The following is a 19,690-nucleotide window of genomic DNA, read 5'->3' on the forward strand; positions in this document are numbered from 1 at the left end:
CATGAATGTGACAGTGTTCTTGAACACAGTCATTTGTTATTCCTTTAATTCACAAGTTGTATTTTATGGGTTTCGGTTGAACGTACTAGTGTTTCTTTAATCTGACAAGTGATACTGTGTACGTGCTCAGAAGTCACTTTGCAATGAGTATTTTCTCACAGTTTTTTTCTACCCATAATGCAATGTTGAGGATCAGACTGTGTTGAGTTCCGCAAAGACTCTTTTGATTACATTCAAGCTTCACAGAAAATGTCTAATTTAATATCATAGTGATCAGAAAGACAAAAATTCTTAAAACTACATGCATAGGACGAGTTTATGGTCAGTATAGATTATAAACGATTGGTAGCTGTAATTTTTGATGACTTTTCACTTTTGTTTTAAATGTCAATTGCAAGGTATTATTCATCTGCCCCATGCATGTTCAAATACCAACTATTTAGCTTGTCAACTCAGCGTGTATACTTGATTATCAAATTCACTGTTTATTATTTACATTTAAATTCTGGTCTGGACCAGGAATTGTACCTCAACAATAACAATGCAGTCTACACAAATACTGGCTGAGTTGGCAATCTGAATACTGTGCATCTCAACAAGCTTTGGGGAGTAGAACAAGAAACCTTTGGTGATATTAAAATTAAAAATACTGAAAAATCATCAAAAGTGACTGCAACTGACCCATAAATTGAAGGTAGATGTTTTGCTCTAAAATGTGTTTATTTTTTGCAGTGTTGTTGGCCGGATACATACCGATGATGAATACATGTATACTACTACACATGTACAGTAATTTGGCTAATCCTTAACTGCTTCTTATATTTCCCAAACCTGTCAGTGTCCACAAATTAGTTGTCCTAGCTTTAGATGCAGACTGGTAACAATTGAAATTAGACCATGTAGTTCGGCAGTTCACTGTTATTTAAAATACCACTTGAAGAGCATAATATCAGATCTGAATACCAAATAGGTTGTGGAAACATTATCTTTTCGTTGTGTATCATACATACCGGTACATACAGGTTTAATCCAATTACAGATATATTACACAGATCGTTATTGTTTAGAATAACCCTAAAACTCAGGAAAACTCAGTAATTGATATATTTTGTGTCTTTTGATATAATTACATTCAGAAGCTGATCAGATATTGAGTAACTTTATACATTTGCATTTCTTTTTATCATATCTTGCACCTGTGCAATTTTCAATCTAGATGTATGTGTTCATTTCATGGTGTAATTGCTATCAGAAATTCTAGCCTATTACTGATTAACCAGGTAGTTTTAAAGGTAACATAAGTAGCTTTGAAGCTAGTTAAACCTTAAATGTATGTCCTTGCCAACATTGGTATCAGTATCATATAACAATTCCTTTAAATGGAGAAATAATTATTCCCAAACCTGAGTGTATTGTCAGTCACAGAACATGTTTACAACTGTTTTGTAATGTAGCTTTATAATAACGGGCTATAGTAGATGTAGTAGCATGTGATGATTTTTTTCACTGTTTTTAATTTTAATTGCGACTAGAGTTTCTTGTTCTACTCGCATAAGCATGTTGAAACACCTAGCTACTATTAAGCTCGTCAACCCAGTGTTAATATGTGTATAATGCATGTTGTTGTTTATGTTTGAATTCTACTCCGGACCAGAATTCATCTGTCAATAATAACGATGCAATCTAAACGTGTACAGGCTGAGTTGACAAGTTGATTATATACTGTGTACCTCAACTTGCTTTGCAATGGGTATTAAAACAAAGTGCAGTTGACATAACAAACAAAAATATTGACAAAATAATCAAAAGTTGTGGCTTCTGGCACCTTTAAACAATCACGTAGAAGATATACATCCTTGCTGAGCATAAGTAAACCAGAGTTCTGCATCTGTGCCAATACAGTTGTCTAGGAAGTTTGAGAGAGAGTTAAAAACAGTTACTTAGATACAGTAGTCTAATGTAGAATTAATACTGTTATCTAGGTAGTCTGGAAGAGAATTAAAACAGCTACCTAGGTAGTCATATAGAATTATTACAGTTGCTAGATAGTCCAAAAGTGAATTAAAACAGTTACCTAAGGTAGCATATAAAAATTAATACAGTTGTCTTGGTAGTCAGAGAGAGAATTAAACAGTTACCTAAGTAGTCTAATAATAAATACAGTTGTCTAGGTAGTCCAAAAGAGATTGTTAACCACTGACTGAAGCATTTATCAACTCTGAAAACACCCTTTCATCTGTGTCAACAAACTAACCAGGATGGGGTAATTAAAAGCACATTTATTTTAACACACTTAATTTAACAACCATTCAGCTAAAATGGTAGGGGTGTGGTCCGTAAAGTGTATCAAATACACAGGGTAACTTTTCATTTTAATTGTGCTCACTTTGAAAGCAATTCATTGCAGATTTTCACTCAAAAGTAATTTTCATATGCGTGACATTGTAGACTGCTCAGAACGGAGTTTTTGTCACACCCAAACACAATTAGGTGAGTTTATCTCTGCAGCTTAATAGCTGATGATACGGCATCCTTGAACAGATCAGATATGTAAACACCTATGGGTGTATACCACATGCAATCACACTTATCCATGCCAGTTTAGCAACACATAGGAGACATATATCATACACATGCACTCATTACGATAGCTTAGGTTCAGAAAGTCACATTGTTGTGAGGCTGACAACTACTACATCGCTGACCTATGAACTATGGGTAGGTCCAGCATAGATCTCAAGTCTATACAGAACAGTTAATTAGATTGGGCATTGTATGTTATTAGATTGACTGTATTTGCCTGTAATTGTCATGGATTGACAAGTGTGAAATCCTTTGTTCATATTTACATGATGGTCACTTGGATCCAATGCCTCTTGATGGAAAGGAACAACGTAGCCTGTTAAGTGTAGTGATGTCTATTATTACATCAGCAAAAAAAATTTCAATGCAGTTGTGTCATGTTGCTTATCTTTCTAAGTCCTTGAGGTGTGTTTATGTGTGTCATTTACCATAGATAAGTAACTTTCTGACCGTTAAAATTGCTACAGTGGCAGTCCTGTCAATTTATTTATGAAATTGACATGAGGCATCATATTGTCATCTCCAGAACAATGTTTTCCTCCAGTTTGATCTGGCTTTTGGCTAGGGTGTCAAGTTATTGTGGAAAGAAGCACAGTGATCTAGCTACATGTAAAGGGCAACAAGAAATAGTAGAATTATCATAAAGAAAATCTTATTAGTTGAATTTCTCAAAATTACCAATCATGATTTGCTACAGTTTTGAATGCCTGGAAACTTAGTCCTGTAAAATTATAACCAATATAATTTTGTTTTATATTCTTGGTTTTTTGTGCCAGTCAATTTCTCCATTGAAGAAAAAAGTTTAATTCTTCTGAATGCTGTAATTGTTCCCACGAAAATCAACATGTTACCAATATTTATGGTTGTTTTCTGCAATTTTTCTGATAATTTTGACCAAATGGACATCACTTTTCATTGTCTACAATTTTTGATCAAAGGTTTGGAAGAAATGAGAAAAAATTGACTGGATTGTATTTTATAAAGGCAACAAAGATTGTCTTTATATGTTTTAAAAATCAATTATAGCAGATAGTTGGATGTACAAGTTCATCAAAAATTTAGAATAATGTTTGATGAAATGTAGTTTCATATAATAGCAACCTTCATGGATCTGGCAGAGAAACAGGATTAACTTGTTTGATAGCTCTTCTGTATCATGTACATCCATAAATTATTACATTTTGTATTCTCTGGATAATTTTGTATTTAAAGACAAATGAATTATAGATGTAGTGTTTTTGAAATGTGAATTAATCTCTGATTTGATTTCAAAAAAGGCACTTCAATGATTTACTCCTGTTTCATTGAATAATGTGTTAAATTGTCCAGCTGCTTCAAATCAACAAGAAGTAGTTGGAATTCAGTGTGTGAGTTCTATTGTTCCATTTCCTGTTAAAACCTTGGTTGAAAGTCTATGACTTGTTTATCAAGACTATGCCCAGGGTCCTTGGAAAAGAGGAAGTTTGTTTCCTAGGCTATTAATGGGCTGTTTCCTCCAAGTACCACTGATGTGCTGTTTCCTCTACAGACAACAATGAGCCATAATCAATTCAGTGTTGAGTTGTGATCTGATTAATCTCCAGATGTGAACTATGTGGAGTGATCAGTATCAAACCACACACACTCAAGGGTCTATGATGTAACTCAAATATTATTAAATTGCATCCACATATACTACGCAATGTCTATATGATTGCAATAGTTTCATACTAGAAATCATATTACCAAAATAATCTTTGTAACATTAAAGCCCCTGTAGCTGTAACTCTTGAAATTTGTCACTTGAAAAAGGACTTCTATTTTCCCAGGTTTTCTTTAAATTCTACAATTTTACACAATTAAAACATTTCGCAATTTATTGTTTTTAAAGCAAATAGTAGTGGATATACTTCTCAGTTATAATATGAATACTGTATATCTTATGGTTGCTTAAACCCTTCGAGTGCTGTCATTTTTCCCACCTAAATTTTATTGCAGAATTTTACCGATTTTTATGAATTTTTCTACATTTGTTTGATAATTTTGGACTACAGGTTTTTATCAAAATTTTTGGAAAAATTTGAAAACAAATTGTCTGGATCTGAAAAAAAATTACTTTGGCTCTTAAAGGGTTTTAATTTGCTAAAAAAGTCATCATCTAATAAAAATAATACCAGATTGCTTGATGTGCAGTTCCTTATCTGTGACAGGTAGGTTGACAGAATGATGAATTTATGTGTCATCTACCTGATCAAGGTCATTTGTCAACAATCCTAATGCTGATGAAGTGAAAATGTTTGATGGATATGATTTAGTTCTAAAACAGTCAGGATTGCATTAACAGTAGTCTTTAATTTGCGTATTGAAGAATAAATTTGCATTTATTTAAATATCATTCAACAAGCTAGTTTATCATCATGGGAGTCCATATATGTAAAATCTTCAGGTCAATTCGAGGCCTGATCATCACATAGAAAATAGTTATATGCAAAATCGCCCCTTATTTGCATATTTGATAGACTTCTGCAGTTTAATAGACACATGTAATACACAAGGCCAATTGTCATTCAAAGTGGTTGACAATATGTCGATTATGAGATATTAATGCTTGTCCCACTACGACTTGAAATGCCCCATCAGCTGTATATTTTTGCATTTGTTTTTGATAAGATTTTGAAATTAAATGTAACTTAAGTAAAATTGCTTTATACCAGAGAGTGACCATAGAAATTTTGTCAAACATTGGTGATGAACGCACAACTTAGATTTCAACAAATAAATAATATTCAAGTTGCAGCTCAGATATGGCAGGGGCAAATATATGCGTGTCAAGTACCTGAGTTTAATCAACCAAATCCATCACCAAAAATTGGAATAACGACATTATCTTACACAATATGGCTTCATAACTGAAATCCAAAACACCTCCCCAAGATTGGATGGTATTATTTTTTACCCCAAATGCAAAAAGGTACAGTTAATGGGGCTTAAAGTCAGCATTTGCACATAAATTAGCCACTGATGTATACATTTGATATATTTGTGCTGTGAGGAAATGTTTGTTTATGTATGTAACAGCTGCTTTGACAAGCCGATTGTCAGTTAGAATTTCCAGTTTTGATTTTATAAAAAAATGCTGATTCAGCAATTTTTGTAGGGGAAATGTATTGGCAAGCCTCTATTTAGCATCTATGGGGCAATTTTACATTCTGATAGGGATACATGGATGTGCAAGATCTAGACTTTGGAGATCACAGAACCATTTCATTATCTCATAGTTGTGGCATCATGATGAGTATGCATGTATATGGTTTATTAATTGGCAAACTCAGAAAATTTAGAAACTGTTTGCACAGTTATGATAAATGAAATTATTATGTGACTTGTGTTTGAGATCGCCTTATAGCAACTTCACTGAGAATTGGCTATGATGATAAGAATGGGATGATAACATCAAAACTTGAAAATATATATTGAACATGCTGTAACTGCAGAGTATACAGTATACAAAATATATATAACTATTTTTTTGTGAGGAACATATTGAGCAATTTTTAAAATATAACTATATATATTTGCGTGTATTAAAGTTAAAAGAAAATGTTGATAGTCAGTAGAGTAGTGACAGTTTGTCAAGGTTGTCTTTCCATAACCAGTAAAATGTTTGTGAATTCTAAAGAATCAATACATTGACCTTGTCTATATGCTATACTGCTGGAGGAATGATGTTTAAACTGGCCGGTTGCAATAGAATATACAATTTTCCCCAAGTTCACATTCAAAGTTGAGGCATGTGATTTAATGTAGTGTGCTAGAAGTATCTTTCTTGCCATTGTCGAGATGTACATTGTTAAACTTACAGCTCATGCTTGGCATGTGAAAATTTGAAAACAAGATCGTACCATTGAGCCCACAGGTAGGGAAGGTTGAAGGAAAGATAAGTCAGTCTCAACTATAACAGTGGTACATGAAGTCAAAGGAAAACTTATAAAAAGTGTAATGGGCGTATTGGACTGAGTCACACTAGCAAGATTGCAGTGCTTTAACCCTTTCACCCCCAGTTCCCTGTATACAGGTCCAACTTTACCATAGAAAACAATGGATTTGGGACAAACCATGGTGGTGAAAGGGTTAATGCTGCTCACCCCTACTATCATAAATGTATTGTGCCATAAAGTAACCTTAACAAAAGAGAAGATGAGTATGCCAGATAGAGTGTCTACTTATGTACAATGTCACATCTGATATATTTACAGGTTGAGATGTGACCATTCCAGTGAATTCAATACAACATTTTCCACTTTGATTTCCAGAACTTCTTAAGAGTTATATAAGTCGACTTGCAGGAAAACTATGTTTAGCTTTGGTAACTGTCTTTCCCATAGCTACATGTAATTCTGCCACAAGCTATGGGTTCACTTGATTAAAGTATCCAACTTGGAGAGTAACTATATGTATGTCCTTAGGCTAGTATTCTCAGTAATGGTGGGTTTTAAGAAGTTATCAAGTGAAATCTCAATTTCTGCAAAAATTTGGAGTAAATGAAAGAGTTGAATGGTACCAGTGTTTCCAAGAATTTTATTCTGTGAATGGATGTTTACATCTTGATGGAAGTTTTATTTTCACACAAAAGCCAAAGATTCCTTAGTATAGGACTGCGTGCTTGAACAGTTTTAGGAAAAGCATAGCAATTCCATGTGTAATACGTCACACTTTAGATTCGGATTAAGAAATGAAGGTGACATTCAAAGAAATCTCAGTGTTAATGTTTAATGTGCACACTTTTCATCTAACTTTTTAATGTTGTATGTATGTAGAGAAATATTCCATGATGGCTATAGTGCTAAGAGCTTAAATCTACCTCAGGAAACTGAGATACACAGAGTGTAAAACCCACCAATATTTTCAGAAGATATAATTTTCTAATCTGAGAATACAACTTACAAATAAATAGTCATTTTCTTGTTCCGTCTTTGTTATGTCCTACAAATTGCAAATTTTGTCACAAAATTAAATGAAATAATAAAACAAGATACGCAAAGTATAAAATACACCCTGTTATTAATTTATCACATACAAAATGACATGGAATTTTATACCTTTGACATCATACTCATAATATTCATGAAAATTACAGCCTTTTTCCAGCATAATTTCACAATTTATACCCTTGTTAAATGTGTTTTATTCTTGTCTACCAACATCCTATTTACCTACAAATAACAATGGACACTGCATCCTTTCATATTATGAATTTTTTTTTGTAAATCTTTCCAAGAGGGAGACATCTCCTAGCCATCAATCTCAGTCATAGGTATGGCTTGCACTAATGGGAGTTCAGTAAATTGCTTGGTATATATGTCAACGTGTTTCACTCAGAGCAAAATTCCATCATTACCATGCCTGTTACTGGAGAAGGCTAGACAACATGGGGCCTTTACTCCTTTGTTTCCACTTTCAAATTTTCACTAGAAGTATTATCCTTGAGTTAGCGTGCGGCGCTACCTGTCTGATATGCTTTCATTGTAAGGAACAAACTGACTTTTAAGCAGAAGCCAAATTTATCAAAAGCAATGCTGAAGATTTGCATGTAGTTTAATGTGTCTCATTGAATCCAAGCTAGTTTCGTGTATGGAAATACACACAACAGACTTGTACATTTGTAATATACCGCTACAAAAATGTGTAAAAATAAATTCATCTTGAATAAATAAATCCCCAGAGGTCAAAGATCGAAAGTTCAAAGATAGAAACAAGTTCAGCAGTAAAAATGTATTGATCATGAAGAACAATGGAAATACTGCAGGTCATACCCTCTTTACGGCAGGAGCCGAGTCATTTCACTATGAGGGACTTATTTTCATTATCATCATGAAACACAAATAAAGAAGTGAAGGAAAATGAGTGACTCAGTTTTCTTTCATTTGTCCCCATGATTTTTAAGGCTCATTTAGCCCAGATACAGAAGTTTGCCAATGAAAAAGTCAAACCTCTGTCATAAACAAGAAACCAATAGGGTTTTACCAAGGTTTTATGATGGCACGGGTGGAGGTATTTTGACAATCATATTTTGACACATAACATTCCATTGAAGTCTATCGATTAGGTGTTACTTACACCAAACAATCCATGTGACTTCACATTTGAATTTGATGGCCTGGACTGTCTGAGTAATATTGATCAAAAAGGTTTTAGCTTTGCTTTAAAATTACAGCCTCTCCTTTTTCATATAAAAAATGTTTGAAATGGTAATATTAAAAGTTTACAATGCTTATTTTCAAGGTTTAAATTCAGAATTTCCAGTTGTCAGAAGTAATTTGTGGAATTTTTAATCCATTGTGGGGATTAATCCACTGGCGGAGATACATAATGCCTCGTTTAGCTACATGTATCTAATAACCAACAAATGACTTTCTTTCATTTCATTGATTAAATTTAATGTGTCTTTTGTGCTAACAGTGTAAGATGATTATGGGTAACTGCAATATTGCAGACTCCAAACACACATTATGAATACAGTCAGCTTCATAAAAAAGAACATCATAGTTTTTTGTCCAAATTAAAAAAAAACAGACACATTCCAAGTTTTTCAGACATGAAAAAGTTGTTATTTATTTCATTGCTCTAATGCTGAAGTTCAGCACTTTCTTCAATATAGAAAATTCACATTATAGGTAATGACAGGGTAGAACTACGATTTCATCAGTTGCGGCAAGGACATTGTATTAGCAATAAAATTTTTCTAACCCCTTTTATGTTTGATTCAGGCTCATGGATTGAATGCAAATAAAAACAAGTGAATTAAGTGTGCAGGCTTTTATCCTCCATATTGATCTGATCCAGCCATGCAATAGAATAACACATTTATGGGGCTGTACAGATGACAGGCATTTTTCATGTGGATGCTGTGTATCAGTTAGGCCTGGGGCTCAATGCAGTTTGTAAATATTAGTTCTGAAGCATATATTATTGATAATTTACACATTTGGAAGGTGATCGGGAGTTTGGTCAACAGAATGGAAGTGCAGTGAACTCAAGATTTCAAGAGGTTAGTGGCTTGAAATTGAGTACACATCGTCTGTATGGCACATTGAACAATGTTATACACTCTTAAAATCTCCATGTTTGTACACACAAACGTATGTCTGCATGTACCATATGCTGTAAGTTAATATACAAGTTTTCACTGCAGTATCAGAACATTCCTGGCAAATTTATTTCTCAAAGAGAACTTAGTTCATCTGTAATGTTTTGTGCTATGTATCAATTGAATAAGACATCCACAGAAACATCTTTGAAATGGAGTATTTGTTCAAAATGTTTTAAATTTGTTGAGCCTAAAGTGGATGCATGTTAATATTTCATAAATTTGCATATACCGGTACATGAAGACATTGGAAAAAAAAATCGTCTCAGAATTTGAAAGTAGCAGTGATAATGAATTAAATTATATATAATTTATTTTTTTCCACATGCGTAGATTTCATAAAAATCAATTTCAAAGCTTTTTCTCCCTTAACATGTACAACACGTCTCAACTTTTAGTAGGCAGTTTCTATCAGAATCTTGCTAGCTGATGTAATCTCAGTTACTGCTAAAAGTGCCTTTACTGACATCAAGCCATTAACATCAATCATTTGGTGTTTGTGTCGTAGGAATTCAAGACAAGTCAAACTAAAAAAAAATCCCTGACACTTTTATCAGGAGAAAAGTGTTACTTTACTTAGACACAGGGATAGGGATGGTGGATGAAATTAGGGTTTTTTTTGCTTTTACATGGATAAACCCTGGATATTTTTTAAATGTAAGGGTGCCAGCAGTCTTCAAAGTTGTAAATATACTCCATGGCAACCCGGTCCGTCATGACATCATAGCATACTGCTCCATAGCAACACGGTTAAAGGAATTCTGGTTTAAAGTCATCACCCCATGAGTTCCATCTGTCTCATCTACTCAAAGAGAAGAAACCTCCTCGGTGATCTAAAATGCCGCAAAAACCTCACTGGTAATCAAGAATTCCAAGACACTTAAAGAAAGAATTAAGTGACTTATTCAACCTGAGGCAAAATCCTCGACTCAAGAGTTAGACGTCAGATACATGGACAGGGACACATTGCCTGTCAAGTACATGGTTGTGTTGTTCAGATCCATGGATTTTAGGGACGGATGCCAACCAAGTACAATGTATATCCAATTTACACCTTCAGACAAGTATTTCACCCTACTGGACTTGAAAAAACATCAGCAATTTATTAACTCTGTTTAAACATTCAGTGCTGCTTTCTGAGTAAACTTGAAATATTTTTGAATGGAGTAAAATGAAAACCAAACCAGATGGATGTGTGAAGCAAAGATTTAAAATAATTCAGAAGTGTAATAGTTTTTAAACCTGAAATCATATTAGTCAGTCATAGTGGCAAACATATCTGGAATATTTTTGTTTTTTATATGTATCATTGAGTCATATTTTCAAAAGACACCCTCAGAGTTCCCTTTCTGATCTTGTAACTACTTGAAAGGAAAACATCTTGATAATTGCAATCTCATCATTGAAATATAAATTCATCTTATTCCAGTGGCTTTGATGCAGTAGTTGAAGTTCAAAGGACCAAATGTAACTTTGATGATTTTTTCACTATATTTATTTTTAATGTCAACTGTAGTTTTTTGTTCTACTTCCCAAAAATGATTAAACGCCAGCTAATTAGTTTGTCATCATAGCCTGTATATGTGTATTAAAAATGGACTTTTATTGTTTATATTTGAATTCTGGTCCAGGGTTCACTTGTCAACAATTAACGTTGCAGTCTGCACATGTACAGGCCGTCAGTTGACAAACTGAATACTGTGTAGATATCTGAATATGCTTTTGGCAGTTGAACAAGATACTCTAGTTTACATTAAAAAGAAAAATGGGGAAAAAAGTGTGAGTTACAGCTACTAAAACTTCAGCTAAAGCCCTTCAATATTGATAAAAATTTAGCCATTTGTGTATCAGTTTCAAACATTGGTGTACCGTACGACAGTATGTTGATTCATGATTCCAAAAAGCAGTAGTTTGAATATGTCCTTTTTGCCCACTGAAGCTATTGCACTGTAAAATGTTAGCTTACAAAAATGCGTCAGTATGCTGTAAAAAAATCATTTTCAGTACTGATAAGGACTGAAATCGTGTATTGCATATCTGACACTTTTTGTCCGTTAGCTGTAATTGCCAACATTATATAATACTGAAATGTAGAAGGATGAATCCAATGGTTTCAGTTACATTGGCGCATTCACACATGTGCCAGAGGTGTTAAATTTTATACTCAGCTATTTTCTGTACTCTAGTATGTATTCTGCAGATTTTTCTTTTTCAAATCAACAATAAAGATGAGTTACACCGTATTTCAATGGCAATCTGATGTTGAAGAAAGTAAGTGTATACAAGTCATCTGAGATTTCATATTGAAGGAAAAACTCTCATAATGGAGTCTGTTTCTATTGGTGACAAAATTGCAAAGCAAAACAAACAAACAAACATTGAAGCCATAGCAACCTCTCTTTTCTCTCTTTTATCTTGGAATAGCTTGTGAAAACAAAAGTAGCCTTGAACAAAGAGAGTGTATGTGCATATATATATAAGAACTGATGCGGTAGACTCTTTGCTCTGTAGTGATTGCAGAATTATCAAGGAGGTGAGTGTCATGATTGATTTCTCCTGACACTATAAAATTTACCATGAACTTGATGTTTATTTTTGTCTAGTTCAATCCTGGATATCATTTTTCAAAGTTCTTAGACTGTGACAACTCATCATTAGGAATGTGTATGCTTAAGAGCTTAAATTTATCAAAAATTTTGGTCTGTCAGTTTCTGGACAGGCCAATTGATAGCCAAATTTTGGCCAAATATTGGCAATATTGTAAGTTTTACCATGTTTCCTTCCTTCATGAAAGTGTAAAATCTGGTTTCTGTTCTACCATATCCTTATTCAAATTTATAGCAATAGTCTACAATACTCTGGCTCGTGTTTACTTCTATGATACTTCCGCTGTTCAAATACTGCCAATATACAGAAAATATCAATTTTACAACTGTAGCATTTTGCTACACTTGTCACTGGGAAATTTTTTTATAAGAATATGCTGATAATATTTCTTCCATCGGTCAATGCTGAACATAAATGAATAAATAGCAACCCTGACAAGATAACTGGGAGACCACTTTAAGTTTGAGAAGTGCTTACATGTAAATATTTCAGTTTGTGATGGTTAGTGATAATTGAGGAGGGTTACATGTGATAAATGGAGTTAAATTTAGTGTTGTTGTAATGCCTTGATAGGGAAAGTCATGATCCATAATCTATAGATTTGTTGTGTTTAGTGAGTGGATGGGAGACATTTTAATAAAACAAAAAAAGCAAGAACCCTCCATTTAATCAACAGGTGGTTGAAACACATCACTCTGAGACTAAACCTGGTTACTCGCATAAATCTTAAAAGAATGCCTTTGTAAATGAATTTGTAGATGAAAGGGAAATTATTCCAAATCTAGCTATGTTTATTAGCTCCCATAGCCATATGTATATATGGCAATGGAAGCTATTCTTATAGGCTAGGGAAATGTCTGTATGTATGTATGTCTGTATGTCTGTATGTCTGTGTGTCTGTGTGTCTGTATGTCTGTATGTCTGTATGTCTGTATGTCTGTATGTCTGTCCGTCAACATCAAAAACTCCAAAACCGCTGTACATTTCATCTTGATATTTGGTGTGTATATGGATGATGGGCTGTAGATGAGATTTTGTTCAAATGAAGTTGTCATTGCCAAAAATATGCAAATTAAGTGAAAAAAATGTGAAAACAGTCAAATTGAAAAAACTCAATAACCACTGAGCAGATTACATGAAAAATTAGCATGTAAGTACTTTGGGCTGACATGAAATGATTGTGCACATCTTGGGTCAGTATCTTGGACTTGCTATTTTTCATGAATTTTTTTGTAATTTTCTCCCATTTTCGGTCAAAAAATCTTCTTCTCTGAAACCACAAGTCTGATTGATTTGAAACTTGGTATTGAAGTGCATAGGAGTGACCTTTCCCAAATGTTGGGCAAATCATGGTGAAATTTGCATATTTTTAGTTTACACGTCCATAGACTCGCATGTATAAGGCAGATCTCCATAGACTCCCATGTATAAGGCCATGAAAAATAAATTTAGTTTCTCATCGTATTCATATTGCAAAAAGGATGCAGTGACACAATTTTTAGTCCCCACGGATGAAGTCCAGTGGGCTTATAGATTGGGTCATGTCCGTCTGTTCGTCCATCCGTGAGTCCATCCGTTCACGCAGATATCTCGGATATTTTGACAAAATGTCATGTGACCTTGATGACCTTTGATCTCAAATATACATATTTGTCCATAACTCAGTAACCACAAGTGCTACCACCCTTCATATATGGTATGATGGGACACCTTATGACGCCACATATTGTACCTCATTAATTATGTGCATATCTAATTTTGAGGGAGCCAATAGAGCTAGAGGTCTGATTTTTGGTATATAGGGATAACTTAGCAATACAATTTTTTTGACAAAATGTCACGTGACCTCGGTGACCTTTCACCTCAAATAAACATATTTTTCCATAACTCCGTAACCACAAGTGCTACACCCTTCATGTATGGTATGATGGGACACCTTATGACGCCACATATTGTACCTCATTAATTATGTGCATATCTAATTTTGAGGGAGCCAATAGAGCTAGAGGTCTGATTTTTGGTATATAGGGATAACTTAGCAATACAATTTTTTTGACAAAATGTCACGTGACCTCGGTGACCTTTGACCTCAAATATACATATTTGTCCATAACTCAGTAACCACAAGTGCTACACCCTTCATATATGGTATGATGGGACACCTTATGACGCCACATATTGTACTTCATTTATTATGCACATATCTAATTTTGAGCGAGCCAATAGAGCTAGAGGTTTGATTTTTGGTATATAGGGATAACTTAGCAATACAATTTTTTTGACAAAATGTCACATGACCTTGGTGACCTTTGACCTCAAATATACATATTTGTCCATAACTCCGTAACCACAAGTGCTACAGCCTTCATGTATGGTATGATGGGACACCTTATGACGCCACATATTGTACCTCATTAATTATGCGCATATCTAATTTTGAGCAAGTCAATAGAGCTAGAGGTCTGATTTTTGGTATATAGGGATGACATAGCAATACAATTTTTTTGACAAAATGTCACGTGACCTCGATGACCTTTGACCTCAAATATACATATTTGTCCATAACTCAGTAACCACAAGTGCTACACCCTTCATGTATGATATGATGGACACCTTATGACGCCACATATTGTACCTCATTAATTATGTGCATATCTAATTTTGAGCGAGCCAATAGAGCAAGAGGTCTGATTTTTGGTATATAGGGATAACTTAGCAATACAAATTTTTGACAAAATGTCACGTGACCTCGGTGACCTTTGACCTCAAATATACATATTTGTCCATAACTCAGTAACCACAAGTGCTACACCCTTCATGTATGGTATGATGGGACACCTTATGACGCCACATATTGTACCTCATTAATTATGCACATATCTAATTTTGAGCGAGCCAATAGAGCTGGAGGTCTGATTTTTGGTATATAGGGATAACTTAGCAATACAATTTTTTTGACAAAATGTCACGTGACCTCGGTGACCTTTGACCTCAAATATACATATTTTTCCATAACTCATTAACCACAAGTGCTACACCCTTCATATTTGGTATGATTGGACACCTTATGACACCACATACTGTACCTCAATAATTATGCACATATCTCATTCTGAGCAAGCCAATGGAGCTGGATGTCTGATTTTTGGTATATAGGGATGAGTATAGGAGAGAAATTTTTTGACCAAATGTCATGTGACCTCGATGACCTTTTACCTAAAATATATGTTTATGTCAATAAATAAGTAACCACAAGTGCTATGTCCTTTGTATTTATTAGGATGGGAGACCTTATGACAACACACGCTTTACCTCATTAATTATGTACACATCTAATTCTGGGCAAGCGAATAGAGCTAGAGATCTGATTTTTTGGCATATAGGGATTAATTAGCAATATAATTTTTTTTTTTTCAAAATGTCATGTGACCTTGATGACCTTTGACCTTGATTATACATATATATGCATATTTCAGTAACCACAAGTTCTATACCCTCCTATTTTGATAGGATATTAGACCTTAAGATGTCACATCTTGTACCTCATTTATAATGCGCATATGTATTTCTTGGCTGGCCAATACTGCTAGAGGTCTGATCATTTTCCCGATTTAGGACCATAACTTAGACATGCCTCATGTGTTTCAAATTGGGAACAACGACATAGACCTATGTGCCCATAGATCTCAACATATACACTCCAGTGATACTTCTTAATGACCTTTTCCTGCCCCATCAAGACTAATACTCCTATTACAAGTGGGGACTATGTCATTGTAAATGACTTGTTGAGTTAATGGTTGTATCACAGTATTCGATATATCTAATTCTGTATTTTTCCATTTTATATTCTTAATAAATACATTAAACATATTTCACTGTCTCCAGTACATTACATTTAAGTATTTTCACTTCATGCACTTTATCCCTTTCACACATGTTCAAATATCTAACCAAAGAACAAACACTAAATAGTCCAGGATGGGAGCTACAGTGTCATTGACACTATTTTTATAAAGTGTGCTGTATTTCTTAATGTAGATTAAGAAAAAATTTGAGTACTTATGAGATACATGTATAGCCACTGAGATACATTTTACAGTCAGTGATTTTAGATACACTCTGTGGTAGCTGCAGGTATTTTGAGAAGTACGTCCCGGGAAGATTTGTTCTCAAATCTAAAACTTGCACCATAAGTTAAAGCTCTTTTGCTCCACTTCATTTGCCTGATCTTGAATGAACTCTCCAATGATTAATTGCGTCTCAGGCAAGTTAACTACCAAAAAAAAAATGACAAAATTTACAAAGTTTCCATCCTATTCATATGACACTGAGAAAGTGTGAATTTTAACTATTATTGTTTTTTCTTGTTTCAATAATTAAAACTGCATACTGCATGTATGGTTACAGGTATATTCAGCATTATCCTTGGTACATGTATACATCATAAATTTGTTTTTATTGCAACCAGATCAAAAAAAAATTATATTAAAATTAATAATTTTTTCTGTGACATCTGACTATGAAATCTTTCCTAATTAATGGTGTAATCATTTCTAGTTTATATTGGTAATTAACATTAAGTTTTTGTTTCACTATCTGATCCGTAATTAGCAAGTTTGATAAACAGATTGGACAGATCATACATTAATGTTGTAAACATCAATAAATTCTGAGAATTGATGAAAGCAAAGAGGCTGCAGATGGAGCTAACAAGGACTTGATGAGCACCCGTTTCAATTCATACAAAGCATTTAATGTCCTCTTATTTTACAGGCAAATGTAGGGTGAGCCAGTGTTTCACTGTTTGCAGTCACAGCAGCCTGACAGTGAATTAGCACAATAATCTAATCTTTCTGGATCTGCAGGATTACAGGGAGGTCAGTGTGACTAATAGGCAGTGTGCAGGCAACGCAGTCTCTACATCTTGTACTGTCTGATTAAAGCTTTTTTGAACAGATGTGCTTCTGGGAAATAGATAGTATCGACTAGTCTACAGAGGTTTTTGTGGCCCAATTCTTGAATTTTTTTCATTAAATGTAACTGAAATTTGGGAATTCCGATGGCAACTTGACCTCTTGATGAAAATGGTTCATCATAATACTGTTTGAAAGCCTTGGGGTCATAGGTTTCAGAGGAGATGCATCGTTTGTGATGCCCCCATCGACTTTGTGTTCTTTTGGCTCCCAGTCAACTGTGAGGCGAGTTTCAAATTTGCTCACCTTTTCAACTCCTTGTCTCTAAACACTGCTACGACTTTTCAAAATAGTAGGTTGAACCTGAATGACTACAACACAGTGATATTATAGCTTAAGGAACATACTATGATTTTTTTCCATGCTGAGCTGCGTCAAGTACTGAAATCTCTGTCGATGTTTTCACTCAATACCAGGCCCTCATAACTCACTCATGACACACACCACACAATATATAAGTTTAGAATGAACACTATTTTTCCCGGATTAACAATTCCACATCACAAAAGCTGTGGCATCAGTGGTTGGATTATTGTGAGTCACTCCAAATCCTTCATAAGACCTAAATGTACGTGATTGCTATTTTCAAAATATCCATCTTAAGCTCCTTGGTCGATTGCACGTTACTGTAGAAATTTTCTAAAAGATTGGATTTTCCAGAACGAGTATAAATGATACAATTCTCATTTGCAGGCCTTGTTATTAAAGATGCAGGGCTAGGTTACAGTCACTGGATGTTCTGTAAAGCTAGTCACATGTTTTCACTGATAATTTTTATCAAAACTCCAATCTGCTCCAAGTGAAGGTAATCACCCATGGATCTTTGGATCATTTGTAATTTTTTTGCTCAGATATACGTGATCTGTTTTTACTGCTTTTCTTAACAACACTGTGTGTGCCTTCTTTAAAGGGTCCATAATAGTCTTACGTATTCACATAGGATTGCTCCTAGTGGCCCCATAGATGCGATATGTGAAGTTTTACAGTCCTTTATTGTGCCTTAATGCTGGATAATTGATGAATAAAAGTGTGAAATTGGCACTTCCTAAAATTTTTATCAGTCTACTCTTTTCATCTTCCAAGATTGTTGATATGTACGGGTAGTATGTAAAAGGTCTAGGAGTATCTCACACCTCCTAGTCTAGTCGGAAGGTAGGGTTCCCATGCACCCCATGGATGTATTTTTTAACTTACATTTTTGTAATCCTTAGGGTCTATATTTAATGAATTTTGATGTTCCCAAAATCAAATCGTGTCCCATGGGGTTCATTTGGCGCCATCTTTGCCGCCATCTTGGCCGCCATCTTGGATTTTAACGATGGGGTAGGGGTCACGTATCTACCGCTCGACGGAAACAGAAACAATAAAATACTATAAACGTTACATTTTTAGAAAGCCAAGATCATGGCCTTTTCATTGATATATAACTTAATAGGGATTAATTAATATTCGAACGTCGATTAGACTTTATATCGTCATTGGCCGTAAATCGTAAAATTTGCGAAATTTCACACCCAATAATTAAGTTCCCGTTCCTCCAAACAATTTTTCATAAGGTATTTATATATATATATATTTTGGAAGAACTCAGTGCAATAAACAAGAAAAACAAGATTAAAAGTATGTGTCTTGAGATTTAGTGGGTGCATGAGCTTGTTTTCTTATTACGCGGTATGCCACATATCCGTGTGTAACATAAGGGGTAGGGGTAATGTTTCCCTTTCTGTTTCGAATCATGAATGATGAAACCATAAAAATGTTACATTTTTGAAAGTGCTGCATCAGACCTTTCTAAAAATATATAGATTTATGGGGAAAAGTTGCATATTTAAAATTTACAAAGCTTAAACCTTTCGGTTTGTGTCGATTTTAAGTGATTTTTTAAGAACGAAATTACAACATATGGGTAGGGGTAATGTTTCCCTTTCTGCCTCGAATCATGAATTACGAAACCATATAAATGTTACACTGTTTGAAAGCTCTGAAATGGGCCTTCCCAAACATGTATAGTTTTATTGGGAAAAGTCCATATTTTAAAGTTACAAAGCTTATGCCTTTCAGCTTGTGTCAATTTTAAGTGATTTTTTTAAGAACGAAATTACAACATATGGGGTAGGGGTAATGTTTCCCTTTCTGCCTCGAACCATGAATTATGAAACCATATAAATGTTATACTGTTTAAAAGCTCTGAAATGGGCCTTTCCAAACATGTATAGTTTCATTGGGAAAAGTCCATATTTGAAAGTTACAAAGCTTAAACCTTTCAGTTTGTGTCAATTTTAAGTGATTTTTAAGAACGAAATTACAACATATGGGGTAGGGGTAATGTTTCCCTTTCTGCCTCGAATTATGAATTATGAAACCATATAAATGTTATACTGTTTGAAAGCTCTGAAAT

The 19,690-nt window shown here is 34.3% G+C and overlaps 1 protein-coding gene across 3 annotated transcripts in view; it reads left to right on the top strand.

Annotated features, from left to right (window-relative positions):
• The window catches only part of LOC139122536 (cGMP-dependent protein kinase 1-like), a 181,844-nt gene that overhangs the window by 45,311 nt on the left and 116,843 nt on the right, over window positions 1-19,690 (top strand). Inside the window, exon 2 of one of the 3 annotated variants that reach the window (XM_070688017.1) lies at window positions 12,134-12,242. The exons of the other annotated variants lie outside the window; for them this stretch is intronic. The gene's annotated coding sequence lies outside the window, so the exon portion shown is untranslated. The remainder of the gene's footprint in view (window positions 1-12,133; window positions 12,243-19,690) is intronic. 3 annotated transcript variants of the gene reach the window in all.

Source organism: Ptychodera flava, chromosome 22 (assembly GCF_041260155.1).
Source record: "Ptychodera flava strain L36383 chromosome 22, AS_Pfla_20210202, whole genome shotgun sequence".
NCBI classification, from domain to species: domain Eukaryota; kingdom Metazoa; phylum Hemichordata; class Enteropneusta; family Ptychoderidae; genus Ptychodera; species Ptychodera flava.